This window comes from Fukomys damarensis, unplaced genomic scaffold (genome assembly GCF_012274545.1).
Source record: "Fukomys damarensis isolate Sample0158 unplaced genomic scaffold, DMR_v1.0_HiC HiC_scaffold_13, whole genome shotgun sequence".
Taxonomy (NCBI): Eukaryota; Metazoa; Chordata; class Mammalia; order Rodentia; family Bathyergidae; genus Fukomys; species Fukomys damarensis.
In genome coordinates this window covers 57,252-82,073 of record NW_022900925.1, presented here as the reverse complement: position 1 = coordinate 82,073, position 24,822 = coordinate 57,252, and the positions used below count along the sequence as shown (strand labels likewise).

Below are 24,822 nucleotides of genomic sequence, written 5' to 3'. Positions count from 1 at the left end.
CGGGAGCGGAGGGCGTGGTCAGCGTGCAGAGCGGGGGCGCGGGGCGGGGCTTCTGCAGAGCTAGGGTCTAAGGAAGAACTGCTAAGACCTGGAAGAGTTGTACTGCTTACTTCTCTCTGCTGAATTCCAGTAGGCAGCGATTCCAAAGACACCCCCGACCCAGTAGCAATCGGATCCTAGTGCCAGCCCACTCTGAAATCATCTCCGCTTTCCGTGTCTCAGCTGTGCTGGATTGCAACTCCCAGGCGGTCCTGCGGCCGTGGCTGATTTGGGTAGTTGCGTCTGTGGTCAGTCGCCTTGACAACCTGGTTGAGGTGAAGCAGGGTGTGGCGGCTGGAGGCGTCCTTCCGCAGCTGTGCCTCGGTACTGCGCCCTCTCCCTGCGTCCTCCATTGCTTACTCCTTGTGAGCGGCGGTACTTTCCGGGTGTCCCCGGTGTGTCTCTCTGGGTGACAGCGGCACCAGCGGTGTCTGGGGACTCAGGCCTGCTCTGCGGGCGGCGCAGCTCCGAGCAGGAGAGGGGAAGTTACGGGAGGTTGAGGGGTGCTTTTCCCCGCATCGGGTTATGGCTGTCTGCTCTGCCTGGTCCTCTCAGCGCTTCCTAGGAAGTCTGCGGATAAAGTCCTCAGGAAAGCGAGGTGGAGTCCGCTGGACTTCAAGTCAGGTAAGTACAGATGCAGGAAATTTCGGGACTGTCGTCCTTCCTCCGCTTTGTACGCGAGACGCGTTTTCAGATGCGTGTGATGGCTTGGGGGATACGTGGAGTCAGCTTCAAAGGAAAGATGTTTGCATCTGAACAAGCAAACCTGGAGCGCAAAAAGTGTTGATCCTGCCTGTCGGATCATTCGCAGGCAGCTTTTCGACAGGTCTGGGAGCCAGCCTGGAGTTCTCAGCTGGTGGCTGCAGCGGAGGCTGAACTAACACCCCATTGCTTCCAGCTGTAGGATTACTGCTCCTCTTGTCTTTATTTTGCAGGCCACAGAAGTTTACATGAACTAAGCTGATTTTATCCCCACCTCCTCTCAATCAAGTTCTGCAGCAGACTTGAATTGCCTGGAGAAATTTGTAGATTTCTTTGGTATCTTTTACTTTGAAAATATGAAATCATATCTCACATGTACACCCTGAAAGGTACTGGAGAGAAAACTGCAGGTTTAAACTAAAGACTGCCAGCATTCATAGATAGAGAGAAACTAACTTATTAGTAGTATGTAATTAGGATGGATGATTACTGTTTTTTGGGTTTTTTTCTCCCTTCAGTACCGGGGATTGAACTCAGGACCTTGTGCTTGCAAGGACGACGTGGTGGCACTGAGCTAAATCCCTGGCCCTTCTGACTTTCTTTTTATGGTGAAGAGACTGAAATATTATTTGGAAGACCCAAGAGATCTTGTTCTGAAAACAATTTACAGGTTATTTATGAGAATTTCAGGAATTTTTTCATCATGTGTAATTACACTATATTTACAGCTTACATTTGTGTTTGTATTACACCTTTTTTTTTTGGTAGTGGTACTAGGAATTGAACCTAGGGCCTCGTGCATGCTAGACAAGTATTCTATCACTGAGCTATGTTCCCAGACTTTTTATTTGATCTTCCCTACAGGGTTTCCTAGGATTTCTTTGAAGTTGGGATTTTCATACCTCCCCCTGAGTAGCTGGGATTACTGGTGTGCACCAGCATGCCCAGCTGGTACAAATTCTTGATTGAAATATTTATTGCAGAAAAAAAATCCAACAGCAATAATATAAAGTTTTTCAGGTTTGTGGCAAGTCTCATCCCTTAGAACATTTTCAATTATGCACACATTTGTGCATATATTTTTGGTGCGGGGTTTTTCTTTCTTTTTTCCTTTCTCTTTTTAGTACTAGAGATTGAACCCAAGGTGCTATACCCTTGGGCTACATCCCTGTTTCTTTTAAAAGTTTATTTTGGGCTAGGTATGGTGGTGCATACCTATAATCTCAGAACTTGAGAGGCTGAGATAGGAGGAATGAAAGTTCAAGGCCATCTTGAGCTATGTAGCCTAGAGCATGACTCAAAACAAAAACAAACAAAACTAAAATGTAGAGACAAAAAATTCCTCCAAATTATTTTGATGTTCTCTGAAATTGCCCATCCTGGCCTTAATTTGGCAATCTTCCTGCCTCAGATCCTGGGGGTTGAATCCAGGACCTTGTATTGTCTTGGGGGTGAGCACTGCTGGGATGAGCAGCTAGCTGAGATCTAAGTTCAGCACTAGTAATGAGTTAAAGGGATAGTTTAAGAAAGGAAAGTCCTCTTTTAAAGTGCAATTTTTCCACCTTGTCTTCTTTTTTTTTTCTTCCCTAACCTCTGTAGGTGGCTTTTCCTGAAAGGCACAGCCTTTTCGGGAGTGGAAGCTGCCATTCCAGTGTCAGTGGTTCCCTGTGCCACCTCCACTATGCTGGCTCATGCCATCATGACACCTAGAAGAGCTGTGCCAACCAGGTAAATTCCCTGTGATTCCAGCATATGTTCCCTTAGAGACACCAGAGTCCACAGAATCATGGGGGAACAGGGAGGGTTGGTGCCAGGAATCTCCTGTAGTTCATAAAGGTCCATTGTTAAAAAAGCCATCAGAGGAATTGTGTCTATGATGGCTTACTCCAAATCTACCTTCTCCTCAGGGAGGGGGTCTCCATGTTTTTCCAATGTTGTTGTAGGTGACTTAGCTGACTGTGGTGTTGAGAAATTTAGCCAAGCAGGAGCAAATCCATGCTGCGCCGTTTAGGTCCAGTGTCTCTTTTCAGCAAGGTGAGGCATTCAACCTCATGGCCAGGATTCCACAGTGTAACCTCTGTCGTCCTGTTTTCCGAACTCCTTGAGGTTACCAGAAGGATCACCAGAGAGATTTTCTTGTTAAAAGGGAGCTTAAATAACCTGGCCAGCAGCACACCTTGTGATGAAGCACAAAGAAGCCCAGCTTCTTGTGGCTCACTTTCTTATTCCCTTCAGTTGCTCATTCTCAACTACTTAGTTCCAGACATGTTTCCAAAAGGGAGAAGAGGAACATAAAAGTATTTGTTACATTTAAAAAGAGGGATAAGGGGAAAGGCTATGTCTGTGTTCACCTCATTCAACTTCCTTGAGTAACAGCAATGTAATGTTGCTCAAATAGGTAATACATGGACATTGGCACAGTGAAGACAAACACTATTCATTAGCAGGTCATAGGAAGACAGGTAGCTCGATGTTCAGGTAAGTAATGGTCAAGGTGATCAAAAATATTAAAACAATAAAAAATCTTTGGAGCAGTCAACTCCAGTGGTAAACTCACCACATGACAAAGCCCTCAAAACACAAATGTCATTATTTTTACACAACTGCCAAAAATAGCGTGCAGATGTATGTGTATGTAGTTATCTTAACCTTTAAAATCTAAGGACCTAAGAAACCTTGCTTTAAAAAAAGAACCAGTCAGGAATTTGATAAACTTTTCCTCTACAGAATAGCAGCTTTCAGGGGAAATTTCTTGGTATATAGCTCTTAAATATATGTTCTATTTCTTTAGTCTTCACTATTTATAAATGCAGCAAATTAAAACAAGTAGAAAGACAGGGAGTGAGGGATAGTCAAGGAGAAAGATAGTTCCAAAATGAGGTTTTCTTCGCTTCAGTTTTCAGTATTTCACTTTTCTTCTCCTTTCCAAAAACTGCACTGAGCCACTGAAAGGTGGTGTGAAGAATCTTCTCCTGCTTTGGTGGAGAAGTAACTTAATGTTTTGGATCCATTTTCATCATTATTCAATTATTAAAAAGGACACACGAATCTACCAATCAGGCAGCAGCAGGGCTACAATCAAGGAAGAGAGGCGGCATCTAGGGACCCATTCCCAGCTTCTCAGCCAGGTAGAGGTGACTACCTCTCCAATTATCTTTAACAAAGCCCTTATTATTTTTTCGTTCCCTGCCTACCAGCTCCATTTTTCTATTCTTGTATATATGCTGTAGCATTGAGTTCTAGTCCCAGACCTCGTAAAGTTTTTGAAGGTTATTGAAACAGGAGATTATTATAAAACATTTCTGCCAATTGATACCATTTTCATTAAAGTTTCCTGTCAGAGGACAGGGCTCTATTTCAGAGGTAGAGCCATGCTTATCATGTGCAAGCCCTTTGTTCGATACCCAGCACCACACAAACCCATAGATATTGCTGCCAGTCATTTAGATGAATCATTTAAATTTGTAGTCCAGAAGCCAAATTGGCATCTGTAATTTTGTTTTGCTCAGAACCCAGGCCCTGGGTTCAATCTACAGTCCTACCACCACTACTACATATCTGCTACTAGCTTCTCACTGACATTCACTTGACATTGAATGAGTCTATGGGTGGTCACTAGATAAGCAGTTGTGTGTGTTAGGCCATTTCATTCTCTCACAGCCAGAACAGTTGGGAGACAGAAACAGGTCATCTAAGGTCAGAGAACTGTAAGGTGGGCATGAATCCAGGGCCATGTCCTCTGCTCTTTTGACTTTTGTGTCTGTTATTGAGAACCCCTCAGCACTGTGTCCTTGTAATGCTTCCTTTGAAAGCAGTATCCTTCTATTTCAGCATGGATTTGCCATCTTCCCTGGACTAGAAGATCTGATTCCGGAGATTTGATGTAACACCAGGACAATGTGGAGAAAGACGAGTTCCAAGTATGAACAACAACATCATGTTATATCTTGAGATCATAATACTAAGTGTGATAGAGAAGACTATTATAGATAACAAAAACCTATAAAGTGTCACAGTGTAAAATGGCTTCTGCTATCTCTAACTTGTTTTGTTTAGCTCAGAACAGGCACCAAAGGCACTAATTGCCAAATGAGGCATTTGGTCTTACCCTAAGATAACAAGACCTTGAGCTCTGAAGAGACTGGAGCCACATGATCATAAAAAGTGTCAAGATGAAAAGGACCATGGCTAACATTTGCTACCCTGACCCTGAAAACCCCTTCCTATGGGCTAGGATAGATAACTAGGCAAATCTTAAAGGTAAACTTCCCTACTACAAGGAATTATTACATCTGGGTTGAAAGTTAACTATCCTGTGACTATGATGTGCACTATGAGAATGAAATGTAACCACCCAAACCAAGTCAAGGCTGTGAAACTCTATAAAAGGAGGAATTGTAAGCCAGTGAGTTGTTGATCTAGGCACTGCTTATGAGTGTTTGACCCTCATGGAGGAGTACATTTATTATTTTACTTCCATTCTGCTGCCTCTGTGTGTGTTGCTTACTGATTCCTTCCTTAACAAGTGAAGTAAATCAGACACACAAATTTATATAGCACATGGTTTCTGTTATATGAGAAACTATATACAAAGTGCAAAATAAAAGACAAGAGGAAAAGGGCCAGGGTTTTAGCTCAGCGGTTCTGTTGCCTGCCTTGCAAGCACAAGCTCCCAAGTTTAATCCCTGGTACCCCCCGCCCAAATGAAAAACAAAAAAAGTTTGCAAACAAACAAAGACAAGAGGAAAAAGAAAAAAGTTATTGTAATTCAGTATGGACAATTTATTTAAAAGTAATACCTTGATTTAGTATAATTATCTTATATTTTTTATGTTTTTTGGCCTGTTAGTCTGGCAGTTAATTTTTATGTAAAAGAATTAACCTTATAAAGACATCAGATAAAGAAACTAGTGTTTCTGGCTCTTTTGGTGTGAATTTTCTTCTATCTTACCTTTTTTTGGATCAGAATGACGTGAGTGCTTTTTGAGTACTTATGATTTTCTTGTTTCCCCATTAGTTATATGATTCCTTTGATTTCACTGGATCTTTTGAGACACCTGTAACAGAAAATGCTGGAGTTCAGATTGAAAGGAAGTTAGGTATTTTGCTAAGAACTGGGTGCTCAAGAATTTGAATCTTGGTCTTTGAAAGAATATTTAAAATTTTTCTTTGTATAATTCTTTCCTAAATGTCCCAGGAGGTAGTAGTAGCCTAACATAAATGTATAACCTTTTAGCCTAGTATTGAAAAATCTCTGCTTCATTTTTGTATCCATTTGGATTTGTGATTTCATATATGTGTACAAAATATATGTGTGCAAATTTCATATGTGTATAAAAAAGTTAATACAGAAATGTTAATCTCAAATGTATCAAAATTTGGGCTGGGGATTTAGCTCAGTGGCACCATGCCTGCCTCATAAATGCAAAGTCCTGAGTTTGATCCCCAGTACCAAAAAAAAAAACCCAAAACCCCAAAACTATACAAATATTCTGTGCCATAAGAGATAATTAATTCATAATGTGAATTAGATTTTCATTAAGAATGAATTTGAGTGAAAGGAAATGTCTTTACTTAAATCCCTGATTGGTGCTCTACTGTTCAGAGAGAAAAAGAAGAATTTGATTAAGGTTGTTTGTGTTTGACTGATATTGACAATAGGGGTAGTGGACAAGGTAAGCAACTTCTGGCCATACAATTTTCTGTTTGTTTTTTTAGTGCTGCAGGACCTTATGCATACTAAGCAAGTATTCTATTACTGATCTGTATTCTGACCTACAGGACCATGTATCTTGGAGCAGAGCTTTGAAAATAGCAAAAACAACTTGCCTTATTAAATATGTACTTTATAGAACTTAATTAAGCTATCACAATCACAACATTCATTCCATTCATTCATTTAAGTCAGAATCTCATTTGTTCCAGACTGGTGTCAAACTCACTCTGTACCCCTGACTGGCCTAGAGCTACCTCAGCCTTCCAAGTCCTGGGATTATGAGTGTGTCACCATGCTCAACTTAGAAATTTACATGAAAAATGATGTCCTTTTAAAATTACATATGAAAACTGTTCATGTCATAGTGAAATTATGCTAGCTATGTTTGTGGGAGAAAACAATTGTCAAATCACTGCCATCATTATCATACTGAAGCCACTCCTGTCCTATTCTTATATTATTTACTCTTCTACGCATCTTCATGTTTTAAGTAGCCTTTATAAATGCTTAGTTATAGATCATTGACATGAAATTCATACCAGGAAGTCCTCAACTTAGAAACATTCAAGCTGCAAACTTTCACAGGTGTACTGTATAAAACTCACTTTGAAAAAAAAGAGACTCACTTTGTGGGCTTACAAACAAATCTCACTTATGAACAATTATCCTGGAATGACACTTGTTTGTAAGTTATTACTGTATGTGGTTTAAATTATTTATAGTCATGAACTTTTATTTTGTAATCCAGATAATCATTGGCTTCTTAGAAAAAGGCTTTTTATACTTTTTTTTGTTCATTGTTATACATATTGCCCTCTTACACTTTTCTTTATTCTTTTTCTCTTTAGTTAAAACAGTAGGATCTGGGGAAAAAGTGAAAAGGGAAAATTATACTGGCAAAGAAGAGCCAATGTCTCTCAATATCCTAACTGGCACTTGGTACCATGTCAATTATTTCTGAGGAGAATCGGGGCCCTGCCTCACACAGTATGGGGTTGGGAAGGCCTAGGTTCAGAGGATGTCTTTGGAAGATTCCTCAAGGATCATCCAACCTGTCTCTGCCAGCTATTAGAGGTATGATTCATTCCCACAGTGTTTGGCCACAGAAGAGTTGCACCATAGAAGTACCTGCTGGAGAGGACACCTGCAAACCTACTACTGCCCAAATTGTCTGTAGCCTGCCCTGGTTGGAAACTGCATTTGTTGATTTTATAACCTGCCATTGCTCATCTATTTCTATTAGGTTTTCTTACTGCAGTGCCACCAGTGGGTTACCAGTATGCTGAGATATTGTCCCCCAGCCCCTCACTTGTGGCCAGATGTGAACAGCTTCCTCTGTTTTCCCAAGCAATATGTAAAAGCATTGTTACTTATGTGTGTGCCACATAGATTAAAAACATTGATCATTATTCTTAGTATGCTGGAGTGTTTTTCACATATGAAGATTGTCTATTACAAACATAGGAGATCTTATAAGATTGTATTCTCACCAGGGATTTAGCTCAGTGGTGCCACTGCTTGCCTTGCAAGTGCAAGGACCTGAGTTCAATCCCCTGCATGTGAGAGCAGTGATAGGGGTCAGGTATTCACATTTTGAAAATTAATTACTTAATTACTTAATTTAATTTGTTCTCTCTCTTTTTTTTTGAGCCAGGGTCTTGCTATGTATTTCAGGACAACCTTGAACTCACTGTGTATTTCAGCTTGTCGTGGAGCCCATGGTGATCCTCCTGCATCAGCCTCCTGAGTGCTGGGATTAGAGGCATGTACCATCACACCTGGCTACATTTTGAGAATTTCTAAAGTTGAATGGTGGTACTCTAAAATTTGAGAGATATTATTGTCACTCTTATGCTATGGTAGGTCAATAGGAGCAGTTTTGGTTATGTTCTGTTTGAGATAGAAATCCCCAGTACACAGAGTAGAGATAGAGATTTGGAGTGAGGGCTGTGCTGTTTGTATTTGAATCCCTGAGAATGGGTGAAAGTACACAGGGAGAGAAGTTGGAATAAGAGGGAGGGAAGTGTAGGATTGTAACCTGGAGAATACAGTCATTAAAGGGGATATATGAGAAAATTGGTCATAAGCAATTCTGACCAAGTTGGCAGAGGCAGGTGGACCAGTTGGGCCAGTGTCTGGGAGGCAAGGTTTAATGACAAGAGGACTGACAAATGTCTCTGCCATTTAGCAGTAAGTGGTTCATTACCATCCCTGATGAGGGTCACTATGGTAATAAGATCTAGATTTGGAGAAAGTGAGACTGAGTGGGAGATGGGGAGACCATTTAAGGCTCTCTAAATAAACTTAGCTGTGAAGGGATGATGACTTGGGGACAGTGTAAGGTCAGTATGTAGAATGGAGGTTATGACTGACCAAACAAGGATCCTGGGAAGACAGTCAGTGATGGGATCAGATAGGCAGATGGAAGAGTTAACTGATTTGAACAGGTGGAAACTTCTTTTTCACTCTGACAGAAAGCAAGAAGGTAAGAATGAATACAAATGGAGAGATTGCAGGTATCCTGATTAACTCTATATGATCCATTAGGCTTTAATATTGACAAATTTGGTTATTTATTTTTTTATTTTTGGTACTGGGGATCGAACTCAGGGCCTTGCACTTTCAAGGCAGGTGGCAGTGCCACTGAGCTAAATTTGGTTATTAAATAGAGGTGTTCTAGTAATCACCACAATGGCATGTTTGTTTTCGATGTTGAATTTTGGATATTGGAGTAGATCCTGATCTCCTGCTTGTTGCTACAAGGCAAGATGAGAAGAAAAACATAGACAGAGTTAAAGAGACAGATATGGGCAGCGAGGATGGCCAGTGCTTGAGCAGTCAGTCAGAGACTTCAGCAAGCAAAGGCCCTGGGCATCCAGAGCCACTGATATTTATTGGTGACATAAAGGGACCATGTGAAGTTACTATGGATATGTTGCTAATGCAGCAAGGCTTGTAAAGAAAAAGACAGAGCATTCTTTTATTTCTTTTTTATTGAGTTTATGGGTACTTTTTAAGTATACAGTACAATTATATTCATCATTGGGATCTTGTACCTTTACATGACAGATCTTGGTTCTCATTTTTTCCCCGTACCCCTGCCCTCCCTTCACTTATGCACAAATAATTTGTTTCCATTTTTTCCTTTTCTCATATTTTTCTTGTCCCTTATTTCCTTTCCCCTACCCTTCCCACTTCCCTGTATACCTTTAGCCCTTTTCTTCCTATTTCACATTATCAGTTATACAATTTGGATCTTATTTACACTTTTAGTTTTTCACACCAGAGAAACTATTTGGTATTTACACGTGTGTCTTACTTATTTCACTTAAGAGTTTGGCCTCAGTATGTATCCATTTTCCTATAAATGACTCTAATTCCTCATTTTTGTGGCTGAGTAGTATTCCATTTTATAGAAAAACCACATCTTCTTTATCCAGTTTCCAACAGATGGGCAAATGGGCTGTTTCCAAGTTTTAGCTATTACAAACTGCGGCACTATAAACATGAGAGTGCATATATCACTGTAGTATGATTCTTTTAATTCTTTTGGAAAGATATCCAGCAGAGGGATAACTGGGTCAAATGGAACCTCTAGTCCTAGTTGTTTGAGGTATCTCCATATTGATTTCCACAGTGGTTGCACCAGTCTGCACTCCCACCAACAATGGAGAAGGGTTCCTTTCTCCCCACAACCCTGCCAACATTTGTTATTGGTTGATATCTTGATATCTGCCATTCTTTGTGGGGTGAGGTGGAATCTCAGTGTTGCTTTTATCTGCATCTCTCGAATGGCCAGTGATGTTGAACATTTTTTCATATATTTAATTTGCTGCTTTTCTTTGTCTGAGAAATGTCTGTTTATTTCAGATACCCATTTTTGAATTGGGTCTTTATATTTGGGGGGCCTGATTTTTTGAGTTCTTTATATATTCTAGATAATAATCCTTTTTCTGAGGAGCAGCTGGTAAAATTTTTTCCCAAATTGTAAGTTAAGACAGAGAATTCTTGAATTAGGAACAGAGTAGATAAAATATAGGTTGTGGTTAATAATTAAACTTGTATTTTTAGTAAAGAAGGTTTTAACTGTGGGAATGGAATTTGGGAAGGAGTCACTCCAACCTCTTGTATGTGAGTCTTTGCCAGACTCACTTCTATAAACAAGCCAATTGGGGGAGGCTAATGCTTTACAGCCTGTACTGCTTACAGCCTGCTTTGGGCACAATCAATAGGGCAGGCATCCAAAATCTGGCATGGTAGTGATACTGATTTTGATATTCTCCTTGGTAGGAGAACTTAGTTTTGTGTGTCTCTCCCAATATCATATTCCTTAAATGTACAAATTTGAGAAACCAAGTAGGTGCTCTAAACTTTCATAATTTGAGAGAAAAAAAGAATACATTGGTTTTGCTCTCTCATTGGGTGAACTGTGTTAAAAATTCATTTGTTGAATTTTTCATGTGTTACTAGGCCTCCATAATTCAGAATAACAGTGTCTTTCTGGAGTCTAGAACTAGTACACCAGAGCCCAATATTCAGCATTCTTGCAAAGCTTGGGCATTTCCTTTCTTGAGTCCACCTGGAACATGACTCCCCATATAGCAGGCATGCATAGCGTGACCACTGTGACCTAGGTTCTGAGTCTGTACCCTGGCATATGTATGGGAACAGGTAGAAGCCAGGACTGTCTGGTCTGGCCACTGAGGTTAGTCTTCTTTGTCATTGACATGAAATATTTATGGTTATAGACTTCAAAGAAAAAAAGGCCTTAACAAATGTGATAGACACATGGTAGTGCTTTCTTACAATTGGCTTTTTACAAATGGCTTTTTATTGGCTTCCTGGCCATTTACTTTTTGAGGAATTCCATATTAGTTAACTAATGAGTGTGGTTACTGTAATAGTCCCTCCAGTAGCAAAGTCATGCATACACATTGTGCTTCTTGAGGTTTGTTACCAGGTAGCCTTGGCTGTCTTGACTTCCTCTTATTTATGAAGGTAGGGCTGTACTGGAGTCAAATCTTGGTGATTTAATAAGGTACAGTGGGGTTTAGGGAATGACAGGATATAAGGAAGCTCAATGGGAGCATTTTAGAAAAATTTGGTCTTCAAATTTTCTAGCCTTTTTTGGTTTTTTGAGAAAAATTTGGTGTTCAAGTTTTCTAGACTTTTTTGGTTGAACTACTCTAGTTCAGGCTGGCCTTAAACCCTCTATGTGGACTAGGCTATCCTTGAATTTGTGATTCTCCTGCTTCCGTCTCTCCTGCATTCTTGGATTACAGATGTATGCCAACATGTATCTGCTTTCTAGATTCCCATAGTAACTCCATTATAACAGTGTAGTCTGATTCTTTCTGAACAGTGTCATTACTTTTACTTAAAAACCTGAAGAGATTTGTTAAGTCACGTTACTGTGATCTAAAACCCAAAGAATGTATCTCTGAATAGATTCTTAGTTTCTAAGTACCCTGAAAATTGGTAAGAAATTCTTTCTGTAGGGTTCCAGTGTCCCTGACTTATTCTTTGCCTTAAGATGAAGATTTGAGGTTCAAATTTATTATTTACTTATTTTACATTATCTGGTACTTTTATAAAAAGCCATCTTACATAGGGTTTGGCATTTGCCCTTGGGCTGTGCAAGCAGCTACCTGGTCCACTGGAGTTTCACCTGCAGTGGGCAGGACCCTAGGTGATTAGTGGTGATAACGAATTATTTGGTACTGTGCACAGTATTTGCCTAGTACATACTTAGAATATCAACAAGAGTCTTACTGTTTTGTGTCCCAGCTGAGCTCAAGAATCAATTTCAAATACCCTTGCAGGAATTGATGCTTGCAGTTTATTTTTGCATCTATTGACATAGATAAATGATCAATTTACATGTAAAAGAGATTAGAATGAAAGTGAGGTAGCTTCCATAAATGCAGGCAGAGTTGAACTGGCCCCTCTTTGGTTGGTGGGAACAGTTTTGAACAAATGAGAGATCTCTTGGGCCTCCAGGGTGCTACCATGAGATCACAGTCCTGGTCACCTGTACTGCTTTTGGGATTGAGATTCCCACAAGAAGACCTCTCTGTAGGGTTACTGTGAAGATTTTATGAGTTTATATGTGTAAATTACTTAGATCATTGTCCAATAAATGTGTAGAGCTTCTAGGAGTACTGTGCAAAGTACCTAGATTGGTAGCTTAAAAACACCAGAAATGTTTCTTCTCGCAATTCTAGAGGCTCATAACCTGAAATTCAAGTGTTGAGAGAGTCACAGTGCCTCAGAAGCTTCCAGGATTTTCTCTGTCTCTTCCAGCTCCTGGTGGTCATTGGCCCTCTATGACTTATAGATATATTGCTGCAATCTCTGCCACCTTGTCATGTGGGCATCTCCTTGGGTGTCTCTTGTCTTAACATGGCACTTGCCTACCTGCATCTCTGTTTTTTTTTTTCTTATAGGACCTGACTAGAGTACTGTCACATGCCTCATTGATTGTGTCCTCATTTTAACTTGGTTATATCTGCAAAACCCTGTTCCAAATAGGATCACATTCATAGATACTGACAATTAGGACATTAATACATCATTTTGGGAGACACAATTTAATCTATAACATTTATCATTTTCTCCCCATTGTCAAGACTAGACATTGTTAACCAGAGCACTGTAGTGAGGCCTTAGAATCCTTTCTAGTGCAGTGTGCTTTTATTTTTCCTTTGGTGGTTGGGATTAAACATAGGGTCCCTTGCCTTCTAGGAAAGCACCTACCACTAAGCCACACCCCAGCCCTAAAGCTGCTTTTAAAAAGTTGTATGTTCTTCAAACACATTCACTCTATTTATTTTTTCTTTTTATTAAGTTTATTGTTACAATCTAGGTGTACAATACAGTTACATTCATTACTGGGATCTTGTACCTTCAGGTCTTGGTTCTCATTTTTCCCCTTGTCCCTGCCTTCCCATCACCCCCTCCTCCCCTCCCTATTTACAAATGCTTTATTTCCTTTTTTTCATTTTCTCATATTTTTTTATTTTCCCTTATTCCCTTTCCCTACCCTTCCCACTTTCCCTACACCTCTAGCCCTTTTCTTCCTATTTCACACTATTAATTATCCCATTAGGATCTTGTGTACTCTTATAGTTTTTCACACCAGAGAAACTATTCGGTATTTACACATGGAACCCTTCTCCATTGTTGGTGGGAGTGCAGACTGGTGCAACCACTGTGGAAATCAATATGGAGATACCTCAAAGAACTGGGACTGAGGTTCCATTTGACCCAGCCATCCCTCTGCTGGGTATCTTTCCAAAAGAATTAAAAGAATCATACCACAGTGATATATGCGCACCAATGTTTATAGCAGCACAGTTTGTAATAGCTAAAACCTGGCAACAGCCCATTTGCCCATCTGTTGGAAACTTGATAAAGAAGATGTGGTTTTTCTATAAAATGGAATACTACTCAGCCATAAAGAATGAGAAATTAAGAGTCATTCATAGGGAAATGGATACATATTGAGGATATACTCTTAAGTGAAATAAATAAGTCACACATTCACTTTAATTACTTCTTTAATTGGCAGAGTGGCCTTTGTATATGAAGTATTTTTTTGCTATTTAGATTTCTTTTATACATTAGAAGTCATTCCCGAAGATAGTTGCTAATGTTTAGATTTTTTTTCTTATTTCTTTTTTAAAAAAAATTCCCTATAGACAAAATAATTGTGGGCCATTTATGGGATTCTTCAGATATCTTCAACTCCCATCCTGTAAAAATTGGTGATGGAGCTAAGGCTGAAGATCTGCTTCCAGAAGTACATCTACAAGACTCAGTTCTTCCAGTGCAACTAGGAAAGTTCATTTCATAAGTATAGCCCACAAATCCTGGCCTTGCATGGACAGAGTGCTATGTCCTTTACTGTGCCACTTCTGTGAATTCTTCAAAGAAGAATTATATGTATTCTGGAGATTATCAGGTTTTCTTATGTAGTGAGTATTTTTTTAAAATATGGAAACCTCTACATTTATGATAGAATGATTTAGGGCCTTTTTATAGTAACAGACCCAAGGTACCTGACATACTAAGTCTTAAGGAAAAATTGGCAATTTCTAAAAATAACCAAAGAATGAAATTGGAAACAATTGCTTATTTAAGAAGCAAATTGTCCAATTCATGTGTCTACTTAAATAATTGGCAATAGTGTCAGGTAAATGTTACATTTTGGCTTATAACTTTGAAGTTTTAAAATGAATTATTTGTTTGGAGTTCTGTCTTGAATGAAGTCAGTTTAACCCTCAAAATAAATCATATCCATACAAAAAATTTGTTTCAAAGCACTTTACTTTTAAATATAATTTATTTTAGAACATTATTAGTTTATACTTTGTGTAATATGTCTGCTTTTTAGTACCTGATGATATTGCTGATTTTATCTTATTTTCATACACAAATTTTCTTAAAATTAAGCCCATATTTTCTTCATCTTTTGAAAGTACAATGAGAAGTTATCAGATAGGCACAGTTGATTTGTTTACCTCTTCTTCTTGAGCACCCTATGCCCCCTTAAGTCCATTTAGTACCCTGAATTCTGGATTTGGCTCCCTGGGCTCATCATAATTGATTGCCCCATTTGTTCAGGTTTCTGACTCCTGTTTGGAAAGCAGCCAAGTCTTCCAGCATATTCTCTGTCCTCTAGTGACAGTTTCATCTTCCTGGGAATTTACAGTGTGTATTCCTTAGGCAAGGCATGAGATGAGACTTTTATATGTGGAGACAGGCTGACCTGGAGAATTTTGTGATGTATAAGGCTGGTCATCTCTACTCCATCTAATAGCAGATGATGAGTGCTGTGTTAGTGCTCTTGATATTGGGCATATGATATAGGACCTTTAAATAATGTAAAGGAAATATTATAACTCTCAATCTGGTATATTGAGATGGTAGATCTGAAATGCTGAGTTTGTGTTTTCTAAAACTGAAGAATTAATTTTAGGAAGAACAGAGGATAACAGTAGGAAGAATTTATTGAGAGAAAGATAGCTTCTGTGGGTTCAAGGTGGGACAAAACTATAGTCAACTAATAAGATTACAATTATAGTCCCTTAGGTAATATCAATCCAATGGGAAATGATGAGGTGGGACAAAGCTGTGATCAACCAATAAAATTATAAAAAGTATAGTCACTTAGGTAATATTGATTAAATGGGGATCAAGTGGAAAGCTAGTCACTTCCCATACATGGAACAAACAAGGATTTCCCAGAAGGAATGGGCTAGGTAGATTTTGTTCCTCACCCAAGGTGAGTGATACCTGTTTAGAGTATCAGTCACTGCTATTCATCCCTAGGAGAAGTATTATGTGGGTGTAGAAGTTATTCTTTTTTGAATCCTGGCCTTTAGTAAGTGAGCTTCAGGCCACAGTTGTCTTCTCTAATGAGGGCCCAGCCCTGCCTAACTGCCTTATAATATTTTCTAACTAGCTTAGCTGTCTACAGTACTTTCACACTGTGACAGTATACCCTAGTATAACTTTTTTGTTTGTTTGTTTGTTTTTGGTACCAGGGATAGAACTTGGGTCCTTCTGCTTGTGAGGCAGGTGCTGGCACCACTGAGCTAAATCCTTACCTTAGTATAACTTTAATGAGGCAGGTTTACTGTGGTTCATGGTTGCACAGTTTTCAGTCCCTGGTCAGCAGGCTCCATTGCTTTTGGGCCTGTGGTGAGACAGAATCACAATGGAAAGAGCTGCCTACATCATGGCAGCCAGGGAGCAGAGACCATGAGAAGCCAGAGAGAAAGGGGCCAGGGACTGGAAGCAGTTCTTAGGGTTGTGCTGCCGGATATGTGCCCTTCAGCTAGGCCTCCTCCTGAGTTCCCCTCAATTCTCACCAGTGCCATCAGATTGTGACTCTTATTAGAGAGGCAGCTCACTGGAGTCTAGGGCCCTATGATCCAGTCACCTCCTGGGCCCTAGCTCTTGATTTTACATTTTTACAGTACATAATGATCACACTCATTTTGGGGAATTGGTACATGCACATAATACATCTTAATTCTTTTTATGTCCCCTTCCCCACCTGTCTCCCCTCCCTCCATCTCTAGATCCCCTTCCCTTTTGCAGAAGATCTCCATGTTTTCTTTCTTTCATTTTGCTCTTTATATGTTGGTTTTCTTATATAAGAGAAACCATACAATATTTAAAAGCGTAAGTCTGATTTATTTACTTAACTTTATTGTCTCAAGGTGCATTCATTTCCCACAGATAACTCATGTTTATATTTACTTATGGCAGAGTAGTACACTATTTTGTAGCCTTTTTGGTACCAGGGATTGAACTTGGGACCTTGTGCTTGCGAGGCAGGTGGCAGAACCACTGGGCTAAATCTCTGGCCCTAGTAGTACTCTATTTTGTATAAATACCACATTAAAAAAATCCATTCATTTGTTGATGGACATGTAGAGTGCTTTAAAAGCCCTTTCTGTGAACATATGAACTTTCTGTGGGACATTTTAGACCCAAACTGGAACAAGTCGCCATTATGAACATGGCATATAATAGACTTATAAAGGAGAGAAAAGGATTCTCACCTCTTAAAACCATTTTTATCTATTTTTTAAAAAGTGAAATGCAATCAGCATTCTGTAAGGTAGTGTTTACATGCAGTTCTTATCTTTGTGATCACTTATGGAAAGGGGAAAAGGTTAATGAGTAGATGTTCTTTTTGGACTTTATACATATTGTCTCAATAATTATATCTGCAAGGACAGTATGATAAATACTGAGATAAGGAATTTGGAGTTTGAGTGTAAGTTTGCAGAGCCAAGACTCAGATCTGTCTCTCACTCCATATTCACTTTCTTTTCATAACATCATGCTGTTTTCTTGAGCATAAGAGAAAATTGTTTTGCTTATCCAGGTGCATAAAAACATTTCTGGAGGTATTATCAAATATATGATAGTTGTGTATATTTGAATTTTCTGGTAGTACAAATGGTCAGTGTTTACATATCTATCAGATCAAGTGTTTTACAGATATTATCTAATACAGTTCTTATTTTGTAAATGAGATGGTAACACTCTGAAATATTAAACATAATTAGTAAAGTGCTGAGTCAGAATACAATCCAGGTCTTCACACTTGAATTACAGCCCTTGCAGTTTAGAACAGAGCCTGTACAGAGATTGTACACGGGAGGCCTACTTCACACATGGCCCTGCAGTGCTTTAAATTTAAAGAGCTGCCAACATTTAAGAGAAGTTTTTCATAAAATCTCTGCTTTCTGGATTTTTTTTTTTCTTTTTTGGTACTAGGGATCAAACTTGGGACCTTTTGCTTGCAAGGCGGTACCACTGAGCTAAATCCCCAGTCCTCTGGGTTTTCTTGATTAATGCAGAGATCTGGCCACAAGCCCAGAACCAAGTAGTAACCACCTCTCGAAGTCTGGCCTAGCCTCCAGTTAGACAGTCATTCCTACCCTTTAGTCATTAACACCCATTAGCCTGACTCTTGAGGACTGTTAGTTTAGGAATTGTAGCCTGTGACTTGTTGCTGTCTGGAAACCACTTGAAATGGACTGGGAAATGTAGTGGGAATATTGGGATTTTGCTGAATGTTCTCAATACTTTGATAACATTTTAGACCTGGAAGTGACATGTCTTTTCCTAATAATGATGAGTATGTATAGTGCTTTATGCTTTACGGGCTGCTTACATGATTGTGTTTAATTGAAACGTCTTATTTTCAACAGGCTCAGGGAAGTTAAGTGACTTGCCCAAAGTGACAGGTGAATTCCAGAGGCAGGACTGTCCTGGAAGCTCTTTACTGTGGGATGGTCCTTGGGAAGGTGATTCCAGGTTCACTCTCTCTGGGAGCCTCTGTTGTTTTAAGGTGGAGGAGGAGTATTTTTTCCCTCCTCGTTCCATTCTGCCCTCCCTCTTGCCCTTCTTTCTTTTCTTGCCTTACATTCCTTGCTTGACAGGGTCTCTTGGAGTTTCCCAGGCTGGCCGCAAACTTGGAATCCTACTGTCCAACCTTCCTGAATAGCTGAAGTTACAGACAAGTGCCACCACACCTGGCAACAGAGTATTGAGCCTGTGTGTTTGTCCGATTGCCTGTTAGTTGTTAACTTTATTTTTCAGTTTAGAATATCATCGAACCAATTGTTTTGTTTACTTACAGTGGTTTTAGTTGTGAGATCTTGACATTATTTTGTAACTTTTTGGTTATATCAGAAACTAATATTTTAAACCTTTGAAAACTCCAATTTTCAGAGGTACTGAAATCCTTCATTTGGCTGTGTTGTATTCTAGAAAACTCTGTGTCGACTTTGCCTCAGAAAGAAACAATTTTACTTGCTAATGTGCAGTTTATATTACAAAATTAGCTTCTTAATATAAAGTCGATATTCCCTACTTGACATGATAAAGAGGACAAAACAGTCATTGGATGGTTTTCTGTCTTTGTTAACATTTTCACATCATTCATTATTTTTTTGGATATTTAAGGTATTATATTTTTCTTATCATCTGTTTGTGTATTTTATTTCTAGCAGGTTGTCTCCTTCTGTTCTCTTCCTCTCAGGAATTGTGTCTAGAATTGCCTAGGACTGTAAGGGCCTTGAGTGGATTTAGGACCCTTAAATCTTGAGAAAGTTTCAGTAATAACAGCAAAATTCATTAGATGCTGAGTCACAGTGGCTGAGATGCATTTTCTTGGTTAACCTCTCGTGATGGCTCTGATTTCTTGGCTTTGGATTGTCTTTGCTCACCTGGATTGCAAGGCATTTAGGAGGCTTATCATTCTCTGATGTGCTTCTATGGAGCAGCATTTTGACACTTATTAAAATTAAAAGTTAACTTTAACTTTTTAATTTTAGTTATTAGATATGTTTTAATTCAAATGAGAATTATTCTGTTTGTTACTGAATGGCAACATGTCCAGTGATTCTAGGCTCTTTGTCTTAGGCCTAAATCATTGGCCTGGACAGCCGCTAAACAGGTAAACACAGCTTTTATTTAAAGTATATAAAGAAAAGGGAAAAAGTTAAAAAAAAAAAGTAAAGAGTAAAGAGAAGAACAAGAAAAAGAGATAAATCCCACAAGCAGGACAGGCCACTACAAAAATAGGAGGACAGGGGCCGGAGATTTAGCTCAGCGGTTCAGTGGCCTGCCTTGCAAGTGCAAGGACCCGAGTTCAATCCCTGGTACCAAAAATAAAACAAAACAAAAATAGGAGGACAGCAGGACAACAAGGTCATGTGGCAGTAAAGTCATTCCACTGTTAGTTGCTCTCCCCATGAATTCTGGCTGTGGTTGACAGGTCACATGTTATTGATCAGCCTCTGTTGTGGCTCAGGTCATGCACCATGTTTTCAACCAGCCTGCCATGCCCCAGTCTCCTGCCTCATTTGGATGTCAGTTTGGGGGACTTTTATTATGGCTATGATAAAGCTAAGTTTCTGTAGGGTTCTTCCATGTATAAAATTCTTTATGCTTTCTTTTGGGATTTTCTATAAGTATTAGTTTCTAGGATTTGGATTTATTTGTCTTATTCTCTTGATATAGGCCTTCTTTGTAATTTCTCTTTGAGTGGTAATTTGTATGTGCCATCACTAAGCTAGATAGTCTCAGGCTATCTCTTCATGGTTGAAGAGTTGCAGGCCTGGTGACCAAGAACATGGTATAATGTAGACATTTAGTACAGGCTCAATGAATGGATGAGTGATGCATTTCTGGGTGGTGCTGAGACAGTGGGTAGTGGCTCCTCTTTACCTTATGGATGCTGTTTCTTTGCCCTTTTCACTGCCACTGTTGCTTTCTTTGCCACTCCATTTATATCCAAGGCTGATGGAGTACACTCTAGCTGGTTTCATGGCAAAAGATGTTGCTCTTCTTAGTGATAGGGCACATGTATATGGTCCAGAATAAATGGAGAAGATACTGTATAAAATACTTTATTCATGCATCTAGATCTTCTATTTTTGATCATAGCTATGTTAACTGAGAGTGACTTTTTTGCAGATGCTGAGGATGGAATCCAGGCCTGAGCTACATCACCAGCTTTAAATTTATGTTTTCTTGCTTTACTTTGAGATAGGGTCTTCTCAAGTTACTAGGCTCTCTTAGAACACATTGTGATCTTCCTGCTTCAGCCTGCCTACTACCAAGTGATATTTTACTAACTGAGTTACTCAGGCCCACAGATAGCCTGAGTACCTCTTGGTGAATGAGTCCCTTCTGGAATCCCCATAGAGGTGCTATTCAGAGCTGAGAGGGCTTTTTAGGAACAAGAAATTAGCTTAGAGTTTTGGCCCTCTCTGGTCTCATATGAATTGTGGCCAGAAAAACAGAAGCCTTTAGAGTATCACTGGGGCTTTGGGTGTGGACTAGGGCTAAAATATATTTATTCTAAAACCACCTGAAAGACTTTGGCTTCTCTGGTCACAGTTTCTTTATAGGGCATTGGTATTTGCCTATAAATTAGTGCTCCAAATGAAAGTTATTTTCCATGGGAATGGTGGTTTTATTGTTCTTTTATTCCATGTATTCATTTAAAAGCTTTGTATTCTCTGGTGGCCAGAAGTTGTCTAAAAGCTGCATTTCCTTCAGCCCCACCTCACTTCCCTCGTCTCTTATTTCTTCAGCCTTTTATAATAGTTTTAGGCTGACAATTTGTATATTTGCCCTGGCTTGGTTTAAATTGAGAAATATGGGATAGTAACGTTTTTGGACTCTTGAGTATGCTTTGAGATTCCAGAATGAACTTTTACCTGGCTTTCACTATAGCAGGGGAAGCACAAACACCTCCAATGTGAGTGACAGCACTAGTGGCAACAGATGATGGTATCAGCTGAGCTGGACGTAGTTTGCCCTATTTGTCCTCTCCCCATACAGTATCTTTTGGTTTTCTTTTACAGTCTCTGTGTTTCTGAAAAGGAATTGAAGTAATAGCAGAAACATCTGAAACCAGTCTCTTGGACATAGCGAACAACCCTTGGTGGACATGGTGACTTCCTTTGGTGGGTGATGTACAACCCACTATTTGCTTAGTACAGAGAGCCAAAGCAGGCTGCTGCACCACCCTCTGGTAGAGAATGAGTGTTCATGGCATCTCAGGTTCCTTTCCCAAGTAAATGCTTACAGACATGTGAGTTTAAGCCAATACTGATTATTTTCTCTTAAATAGTCTTTTCCAAACATCATATACTTCATGATGGACATTTACTGAGCATCTGACTTCTTTATGGAATTTTAATGGTTGCCAAGAGAAGGTAAAAAAGATACAGATCTTTACTTTTGATGGGTTTATTTAATTTAAATACTTAGCATGGTGAATAATGGCTTTGAGTTTATTGAACATCTTTAGATTGCTCAGCACTTATCTAAAATTACATTGAAATGGTTGCAAGGATACCTTTGATTTTATGGATTTTTTTGTGATATAAGACAAAATTATTAAAATAAGATCAGTAGTATAAATGTTCTAATATTTGTTTACTTTCTAATTGATGAAATGATAGTCATTATTTAGACTAATCATATACACTTACTATATCCAGTTTGTGTATCTGTGGGCAAAACCGGTGTAAGCTGTTTTCTTTTTTGATATGCAAGTAACTTTAATATTATATCACTGATGCTTTAAAAAAATGACCAGAAGTTTTAGATTCTTAAATGCTACCTTTATTCCGAAGTAGTTATCTCAGTAAAATGAATTATGTTTGTGCTCCAACGTTACATTAAGGTTTCTTATTAGTACATGTTTACAATACAGGATATTTACATCTCTTGTGTGGAATTGGTCCATGTACATAACAGATCTTTTAAAATCTCCTTTCCCTTCCCTCCCTCTTTATGCACTCCATTTCTTGATCCCTTTCCCATTGAGAAAGACCTAGATCCCTACTTTCTATTATCTGTATTTTATTTTGCTCTTTATTTATATTTAAATTTGTATGTCTGATTTATTTCACTTAATACTGTATTATAGTCACAAGGTACATCCATTTTCCTACAGATGACTCAGGTTTATGTTTTTTGTTTTGTTTGGTACCATTTGATACCAGGGATCAAACTCAGGACCTTGCGCTTGTGAGGCGGGCAGTTGAACCCCTGAGCTAAATCCCCAGCCCATGGTTTATCTTTATTTATGGCAGAGTAGTACTCTGTTTTGTGTAAAAACCACATTTTCTTTATCTACTCATCTGTTAATGGACATATAGGCTACTTCCAAGATTTAGGTATTATGAATTATGCTGCTGTAAACATGAGTATGCATGTGTCCCTATAATATGATGTCTTTGACTCTTTTAGAAAGACACCTAGAAGGGGAATAGCTGGGTCAAATGGAATATGTAGTTCTTTTTCTTTCTTTTTTTTTGGCACTGGGGCTTGAATTTGGGATCTTGTGCTTGCGGGGGCAGGTGGCCGCACCACTGAGCTAAATCCCCAGCCCCTAGTTCTTATTTTTTGAAGAATCTCTATAATGGTTGTATTAGTTTATGTTTCTACCACAGTGTAGAAAGGTTCTTTTTTTCCCCCATAGCATCATTAGCCTTTATTATCACTTGATTTCTTTGATGATGGCCAATCTTTCTGTGGAAAGATGGTATCTCGGTGTTTTTTTAGTTTATATTTCTTGAATGGCCATGAATATTGAGTATTTCTTTATGTACTTATTGGCCATTTGTATTTCTTTTTTTCTGGTACTGGGGATCAAACTTAGGTCCTTGCACTTGCAAAGCAGGTGCCAGAACTACTGAACTAAATCCCTGGCCCCTGGCCATTTGTATTTCTATTGTCAAATACTTATTCATTTTACTTGTCCATTTTTTGTTTGGGTCTTTTGTTTGAGGGGATCAAAATTTTTTGAGTTCTTTATGTTTTGGGTGTGAATCTTCTGTCAGAGGAATAGCTGGCAAAAGTTTTTTTCCCACTCTGTAGGTTGTCTTTTTACTCTGTTGCTTGCTTGCTTATTTTGCTGTACAGAAGTTCTAAAATTTGATATGGTCTCATTTGTTGATTCTTGGTATTATATCTTGTGACACTGGGGTTCTGTTCAGAAAGTCCTTGTCTATGCTTATAATTTCGAGTTTTACTTATTTTATCTTCCATCAGCTTCAGTGTTTCTGTTTTAATATTTAGTTATTTGCTTCATTTTGATTTTAGTTTAGTATATGGTGAGAGATACGGGTCTAGCCTCAATCTTCTGCATATAGATAGCTAATTTTCCAGCCCTATTTATTGAAGAGGCTTTCCTCCAGTGTACAATTTAGGCTCCTTTGTGAAAGATCAAATAGTTGAGTGTGCTTGGTGTTACTTTTGCATCCTATATTCTGTTCCATTGAACCTCATGTCTATTTTTGTGCCAGTACCATGCTGTTTTTATTACAGTAGCTTTGTAATATAATTTTAAATCTGGGATTGTTATGCCTCCTGCTTTGCTCTTGTACTTTTTGCTATTCTGAATCTCTTCTGGTTTCATGTGAATTTTAGGATTGCATTCTCCAGTTCTGTGAGGGATGCCATTTTGGATACTGGTGGTGGTAGGTGTCTGCTGATGCCAGCTTGTGCTGGACTCTGTCAGTCAACTCTGCCAGATGCTGGTCTCTGTCCCTAATCTTCATCAGCTGCTAGTCTCTGGAGCTGTTCAGGACTAACAACTTTTAGAATTTATAGCTCTTTCTTTTAGAGCAATCACTTTATCCACACTACTCATGTTATATGAATCCCAAGGAGATTTACAGGACCTTCTGAGCCCACACTACCTGAGTAATAAGTCACAAGCAAATGTACCGGACCACCAGAGAGAGTCTCTTTTTGAACAGGATCTGTTTTGCAGGATAGGGCTTAGTGCATCAGAGAAGCCCTCCTAGTCCAACCCTACCAGGGTGAGCAATGTTATTTCTATAGCCACAGGAGTCCTGTGAGTGGTCCAAGTACAAGCTTGCTGATTGATCCATTGTGGTCTAAAGGTAAACTGGACCTGGGCCTACTGATTAATCCAAACTTGGTTTTAATTCTCAGTTTAAATTGGGAAGATATCAGGGAAGACACCTCATGGAGCAGGAACTGGGTGTCAAAACAGCTGTCATGGTGGCTGTTCTACTGGGGTTTGACGAGGGTAGGGATGTTAATAAACAGTTCTGATCCCCCACTCATCTCGGCCATGTTATGGGTAATGTCTGTCACTTCTGCAAAGAGGTGGCAATGTCTGGAGCTGCTGGAGTGGGAAAGAGCACTACAGCTAAGTGCACCCCTGTGGTAGCAGCAGAAGTACTGTGGCTGCTATATAACTATGAGGACATTGAGGCCAGTTGACCCAGTCCACCCTGGGGTGTGAGGGGGAGCAAAGGAAATCAAGGGAGAGGGGTGAGACA

The 24,822-nt window shown here is 39.2% G+C and overlaps 1 long non-coding RNA gene across 1 annotated transcript; it reads left to right on the top strand.

Annotated features, from left to right (window-relative positions):
- Positions 1-44: 44 nt before the first annotated feature.
- On the top strand, positions 45-8,104 carry LOC104858066. The gene is made up of 4 exons (XR_779032.2): positions 45-663; positions 2,341-2,469; positions 4,573-4,661; positions 7,306-8,104. It is a non-coding gene; the product is annotated as an uncharacterized LOC104858066 (long non-coding RNA).
- Positions 8,105-24,822: the final 16,718 nt, after the last annotated feature.